The sequence below is a fragment of the Palaemon carinicauda genome, chromosome 7 (genome assembly GCF_036898095.1).
Source record: "Palaemon carinicauda isolate YSFRI2023 chromosome 7, ASM3689809v2, whole genome shotgun sequence".
NCBI classification, from domain to species: domain Eukaryota; kingdom Metazoa; phylum Arthropoda; class Malacostraca; order Decapoda; family Palaemonidae; genus Palaemon; species Palaemon carinicauda.
In genome coordinates this window covers 41,140,065-41,147,491 of record NC_090731.1, presented here as the reverse complement: position 1 = coordinate 41,147,491, position 7,427 = coordinate 41,140,065, and the positions used below count along the sequence as shown (strand labels likewise).

General features: G+C 42.6%; 1 protein-coding gene across 5 annotated transcripts in view; it reads left to right on the top strand.

Annotated features, from left to right (window-relative positions):
- The first annotated feature begins 3,553 nt into the window (after positions 1–3,553).
- Positions 3,554–7,427, top strand: part of LOC137643560 (uncharacterized) — an 81,800-nt gene continuing 77,926 nt past the window's right edge. For 2 of the 5 annotated variants that reach the window (XM_068376294.1, XM_068376290.1), the window contains exon 1: positions 3,728–3,863. The gene's annotated coding sequence lies outside the window, so the exon portion shown is untranslated. Of the gene's footprint in view, positions 3,573–3,726; positions 3,971–7,427 lie in introns of those variants that run through there. The other 3 variants (XM_068376293.1, XM_068376291.1, XM_068376292.1) reach the window with 3 other exon arrangements.

The following is a 7,427-nucleotide window of genomic DNA, read 5'->3' as shown; positions in this document are numbered from 1 at the left end:
CCGTGATCTGGACGATGGGGATCTGATCCTTGGGGACCACAGAGTCTGAGGATACCTTTGGGAACAGTAAGGCCCTCAAGTCTTCGGTGGCAAGGTACGGTCCAGTGGCGTTCTTCTGGAAGCCCCGCACCCATTTGCGTAGCTTCTCTTGAGATGCGTCCCTAACCTCCGCTGAGGGAGGGTTATTGAACGCCTCGACCAGGCGTTCCTGGTAGACCGTACAGTTCAGTGGGTCCCAGAACTTCAGATCACCTTTTTTGTTTGCACAAGGGGCGTGAGCCCTACACGCCGTGTGCCCATAAAAGTGCGGGCGCTTCACTCCACAGAAGCCATGGTCGCACTTCACGTACTCCTCCTGTAAGAGAAAGAGGACATGAGTATGGGGGAGTCATAAGGATGACTTCTATTTTAAGGTTAAGTATTAAGTGATTAATCTTTAACCTAATATTCAGTGGTAGAAATACTGTGACGTTCAGAGAGTGAGCGGAAAAGAAGGAGATAGACACATCCTCCGTGTAACCCGCCCAGCCGGTTACCGTAACCTTATCCGTAGGCAATTTGTTGTGACCGAGGACACAGGGCAGAATTCAGCATAGCATGCCGTGAAGGCAGTGGGAATTCTAGTGGGGATTGCCAATGATATAGAACTGGGACTGAGGCCCCTCAGACCCAAGGATTGGGAACGTAGAAGATCCCATAGGGTAACGGTTTCCGGTAACCGGCCATGCTAAGATACACGTAGCATGCTGGAAATCTGTGATATGCAAGAAGACAGCATGGATACTAATGGAACGGTAAGGCAATACCTATCCATTATGTAATCAAACCATCTGGTTGCGATGTAGGGCTATCAACATCAGATGATAGCTAATAGAAGGGGGTGCAAGTCGCTTGACGCCTCCGGAAGGCTCCGGCAGACCGCCGGAACGCCGGAGGCCGCTCCAGCAGAGTTTCTGGCATTAGGGAAGACAATATAGAAGTCAAGAGTAATACCAGGGTGGCGGCCGCCGGCGGGGAGCGGCGGCTCCGGCAGCCGGAGGTTGCCGGATTGGTGACAGGAACAAGGATGGTTATAGCAGAACCGGACTGCCGGCAGCGGATGCCGGCACTCCGGGGGCCGGCCGGTGGACGGACGACTGAAGCTATGAGGAAAGAGGGAAGGCCATCGGCTAGGCGCCGGTGGCAGGCGGCAGTCCCCCGGCACACGTAGGACTGACGGCCCAGAGGGCAAGGGGTAAGTCACCAAGGTAGGAGGTGGGTATCACCGACAGTAGAGGCGGCAAGGGACCGGCACCAGGCTAGTGAAAGAGACAGAAGGGGAGGATGTAGGGGTCCGGCCACGGACCCCAAGGCATCCCACCTGAGTGGGTGTACCCATGATAGAGGCTAGCCCTATCACCCAGAAGCAGGGGCCGCAGAGGACCGGGAGCTAAGGGAGCCCAAGGGAGGGCAGGGAACACCCAAGAGGGGGGAGAACCCCTGTAGACAGAATGCATCCAGTGGTTAACCCCATAGGACACTATGAAGGGTATATGTACCAGAGCAGACTGCACACAGGAGCTCAAGGTAGCCCTATCACTCCACCCTAAGGAGGAGTTGTAGGACAGGGGACAGATGGGTATAGACTAACCTAAGTATAGGCTAGGCCATACAAGAGATAGGTGGGGAGGGGAGAAGAGAAGGGTCTTCTGTGGAGGAGGTTCTGTACCAGAGTGGCCACCAAGGAAGGGAGGACACTCCCTAACCTAAAGTAAGGCAGCCTGTCTGAAAACGGTGCATGGGTATCGTTTCAGCAAGGTACAGAACTAACCCCTCCAAAACCTAACCTAGAGCAGGGATGTTACACCCTGAACTAGGAAGGATAGAAGGCGTATCGCTATTGCAGGGAAGGTCGGAGACCTAGCCCCAGCAATAGAGGAAGGACTAGCCGTTCCTCATTCTCGGACGCAACCCTAAGGGGGGATCATTCCCTTAGGGAGGACAGAGAAGCGATAAAATACTCTGATATGAGCTTGATCCCCTTACGTGGTAGGGGGAGCAAGGCTACACAGAGGGGATGCTCTAAGGCAGGAGATGAAGGAAGCATATAGGGGTCCTACTTGTAGGTTAGGTTAGAAAGACACACTATCTAACCTGTCCCTTATATGGTCCCTGAAGGCGAAAACACTTGCATCACAGTCAATAGTATTGTAAAATAATGCCACTATCTTCATAAATAAACCTAGGATCACTGATAAATATCATGCATGAACACTGATATAGGCGCTCTGGCCAGGGCTATACTAGCCACCTAGTATGAGGTCAGTTGATGACAGATAATAAAGCGTCAAAACACGATATAAAAGTTCCTAGCTATGAAGACTAAATAACTAATGGTATCGATTAGTTAATGAGGCCGGAAAACGCTGTTGAGGCTATCTAAATAAGGCATGTAAAACAACAGCCACGCCATAAAATGGCCGGTCCGGTTGAGGCACAGCTCTGCCACAAAACATCAAATATCTCGAAAAGTAAAAGTTACTTTACGGTCAGAGCTTATTTAAACAATACTGGATCCTTGTACTCAACTTTCCAGAAGAAGGCGAGGCCGAGGGTAGAGACATGGCTAAGATGCAAGTTGATAAAGATCACACAGGGAAAAGTCCGACTAGTAAGGCAAGCTACTAAATGAAGGATGGGGACGGACGTGATGTCATTTAGCAATGGCGCCCGTTTGTTTATGTCTCGAGTACCAAAAGTAGCCACGGACGAGATTAGCTGTGGAATAGCTCCCCAGCTATTCTCTGTCCCTCTATATTGAAGTGTTAACTCTGTATGGGGTGCAGATAGCTATGTGGCGCGTTAATACATGCGTACCCTGTTGATATACGATGTCTTAAAGGGAAACCTTTAGGATACTCGCTCCAGAAGTTAGAATTCTGTGATAACCTGTGGTTAAATTCTCTGGGAATATCTTAGTAGTTATATACCCAAGGAAGCTACCAAAAAGGAACCTTCCATCAGGACGCCATGGCTTGAGCCCAATATATATATATATATATATATATATATATATATATATATATATATATATATATATATATATATATATATATATATATATATATATATATATATATATATATATATATATAGGACCCTATATGGAACATAAGGATATGTTGTTTTATTTTGATTGTTTATTCTTCTCATGCAGCTTATTTATTTCCTTATTTCCTTTCCTCACTGGGCCATTTTCCCTGTTGGCACCCTTGGGCATAATTGTAGTATCTTGCTTTTCAACTAGCTTTTAATGATATATATATATATATATATATATATATATATATATATATATATATATATATATATATATATATATATATATATATATATATATATATATATATATATATATATATATATATATATATATATATATATATATATATATATATCCCAAAATTAGGACAGCCAATGAAACTAGACATAGGTATAGGTATCTGGTTGCATTTATAAGAAGGGCAATGCACATGAACCAAGGATTTTTAAAATCCATACTGAGCACACTACGTTGCCAAAAACTGATGATAGTAAGGTGTTATCCTATCTGATTTCAAAGTAGAGTAGAATGAAAGTAAAGATTGAGAAATTCATTATTAATTTGTATATGGCACAGGTAAAATAGGATTAATTACAATAATAAGAATAAGTTAAGAAGCTTTGCACCTATCTTTAAGGGGATAGACTCGAATGCCCACAAGTCGCAACACCGCAAAATTCAACCAGGACGGAATGTGTAAGTTTCAGTTTTTCTCGTCTTGTGATAAATCATTCATCATTATTCATTAAAGTTGTTGACGAATAGTTTGTTAATAATAAAAGTAAGTATCTGTATGAATAATAACTGGTTGCTGACAGTACTTATAGTGGAACCCCTAAATGGTCATTCCTAAGAGGATCAAGGTTAAGCTCAGATTTTACCTTTACGGTCTGTACTAGATTCATTGGATTATATTTATATATTCAAGTGACTTTTAAAAGCCCTTATAGCTTATATGTGAAAGATTTAGTTTGGTGTTCTAGCTATTCTTGAGAGTATTTTATTTTTGTTGATATTTACTTCTCTTGTAGTTTCCTTATATCCTTTCCTCACTGGGCTATTTTCCCTGTTGGAGCCCTTGGGCTTATAGCATTCTGCTTTTCCAACTAGGGTTGTAGCTTAGCAAGTAATAATAATACTAATAATGCCCCTTTTTTACATATTATAAGGGTATATCATTATTATCATTGTTTTTGTTATTATTTTTATTTGTATTTCTTTTATTACTCTTGTGTGTTAATATAGGCTGCATTATAATTTGAATATCCTCTACTGTCACTGGTATTATTATTATTTTTAATATTATTATTATCATTATTAATATTATTATTACCGGGGTGTATGTATGATAGCAGCCAGCAAAGAATACGGCAGTAAGGGGTTTACCACACCCCCTGTTAGGTTAGGACACGGCTTGTAGGATAAGTTATATGGGGAAGTTTAAATTAGGCGGTGCTCTCATGTAGAGGCTTTGCAGAAAAACGTCTTATGAACCACAAGAAACTTGGAAGAAAAATTCCCGTTTTCTTTGCATGGGTGGAGGAACTGGCCGCTGATCTACAAAGGCACCTTATTATCATTACTAGCTTAAGGACACGGCTTGTACTGGGGAAAAAAATTCCCGTTTTCTCTGCATGCTGGAGGAACTGGCCGCTGATCTACAAAGGCACCTTATTATCATTACTAGCTTAAGGACACGGCTTGTAGGATAGGTTTAAGTTAGGTGGGTTCTTGTGTAGAGGCTTTGCAGAAAAACGTCTTACGAATGACTAGAAACTGGGAAGAAAAATTCCCGTTTTTTCTGCGTGCTGGAGGAACTGGCCGCTGATCTACAAAGGCACCTTATTATCATTACTAGCTAAGCTACAACCTCATGTATACAGTAAAACTAATTTTCTTCAAGACAGTTTTTAGAAGAGCCAGAAACCGATAACCCCCTTGTTCCAGTCACTGACAAGGCAAGTTGGTCAGGCTTTGTCGTAGATTTTGACCCCTTTGTGTATCTCGTCAACGATCAATAACTTTATTTCCTCGAACAGGTGGTCAAAGTGGTCAGTCCAGGTGTACCAGGTTTTAGGAGATCACGGAAGGGAAGTAGGCCTATTCATTGGCTGAGGCAAATATGTAAGATGCTTGGTTGACCACCAACTACGAATGTCTGGGATGTTGCATGGCCACAACTGCCCCACGGTATTATAAATGTGATCAGGTAACAATCACGACATGCAAGATATTATGGTAACCATTCTATGCGTCAAAGATGGTCTTGTAGATGTGAGGTGGTACAGTACGTGCTTGATGAAACGGTGATTGGGTGTACTGGGGCTCACGATCAGCGTGGCAGTTGAGTGCCTGAAAATCCACACTCCGCAAGCCACTATTATGTGACACCAGCTAATGGGAGGGCCAGCGGGGACCTGTTCAATAACTCCAAGGTGTACATCTTAGTCAAGGCCTGCCTTGACATCCTGCTGCCAGTGGATGGGTATCGGAATGGGAGTGTGGTGGACAACTGGTGTAGCATCGGGATTTACCGTGAGGCACATCGGAGAGCTAAGCATCATCGGGAGCTTCTGATGTTCACACGGTAAAGATGCTGGAATGGTAATAATTAACATGCCAACGCTCTAGTTTCTCATGATTACCCTTGTCAGCACCTAATGGCAGCGATGTAGGATTGGGTGGGGGTTGCCAGTGCCATGGACAGCCTCAGGGCCGGGTAGAGAGAGGAGTCCAGAGGTGCGTGAAGTGTCTGGTGGTGAAATCTCACCAATCATGGAAAATTGGTTTGAGAGCATATAGAGGGTGACGCAAACCTGCTTTGACAAAAAGAGTTGATCAGAAGAATCCATGAAATACACTGAAGTACTCTCAAAAACATTTTTTTGATCAGAAGAATCCATGAAATAAACTAAAGTACTTTCGAAAAATATTCTTTTAAACGAGGATACCTTAAGGAAGATAGGAGTTGCCGCAAGCGGTAATGAGAGAAAAAGAGAGAAACTCCCCCGGTGGAGGGCGCCGCTGCTTCGTTAGAAGCGACTGTGTCCGCACCTATGGGAAGTCCCGTCAGTTAATCATTTTTTCAATATTAAACTTACCCGATAATCATGTAGCTGTCAACTCCGTTGCCCGACAGAATTCTATGGAGGGATACGCCAGCTATCACAATACTAGAAGGGGGTGTATTTACCAGCGCCACCTGTGGCCAGGTACTCAAGTACTTCTTGTTGACACCTCCTCAATTATTCCTCTGTCGTGCTTCCGGCAAGACGTTCTGGGATACGCTTATGTTCTTGGAGTATTTTCACGACTTTGGTGAAGTATTTCTCTTTGATTTCGGCTGTCGCTTTACTGGAAACTTCTATATTAGCTTAGTTAGCTTTTGGAATTAATTTGATTAATTTTGGTGACGAGAGAGTATGAACTCTCGTTCACTTTTCAATGGCCGACCCTTCCCTTAGACGGAAGTGTTGGTGTCTAAGAGAGTATAGACTCTCTTTCTTAATTTTGCTTAACAAAAGTTATAGATTTATTTTATATCTCTCCGCCTCTTATAGGCCTCTTCGATTAACTTCCTTTTATTATAAACTCATTAAAATTAATTTTTATATTTGTTTATATTCGACCTTCCTAATAGTAGGCGGTCTTTTACCGAAGTTAATAAACTTTGAGCCCGTCATTTCGGTTTTACCTGTTAACATATTATGCTATTTCCGCCACAGAGTTTGAAAGATTTTCTTTGACAGTCTCGTACTGTTTTCAAAGCTGAACTAACGTTTTGTTTTGTCTCTGCAGTTGTTGACGTTCAGAACGTTCAACTTGCACTCTATCGTTCACGTTGCAGTAAGAGTAACCGTGTCTAGCGTTTTGTTTATTCTTTCTTAAACTTAATGGTTTTGATCCTAATAAAGGAACTTTTCAGTTTTTTTTTTCCTTTAACAATAATATGTTTTAACGATATATATGATTGGGCTCTTCTCTCAGGTTCTAAGCAAGAGAGAGAGAGAGAGAGAGAGAGAGAGAGAGATAGAGACGGAGGGAGAAAGAGGATAAACGTTTCATTCAAGCCTGCCAGGCGTACGAGTAACGTCGTTATCGTTTTTTTTTTTGCTCTTCTCCCTAGTCTCTTTAGGGGAAGAAACTAAACGTTTCTAGAGTGATCTAGTGTTTAGTCTCTTTCCAACCACTGAATTATCTTTTATTAGATTTTTCTGTTACATTGTAATTCTGTTTTCGCAATTACTAACTTTGAGAAAGGATAGAATTGCGTATTTCAGGTACAAACCACTTAAAGTTTCGAGTTCAGTGAAATAAGTGCAAACAGAAATCAAAGTGATAAGTG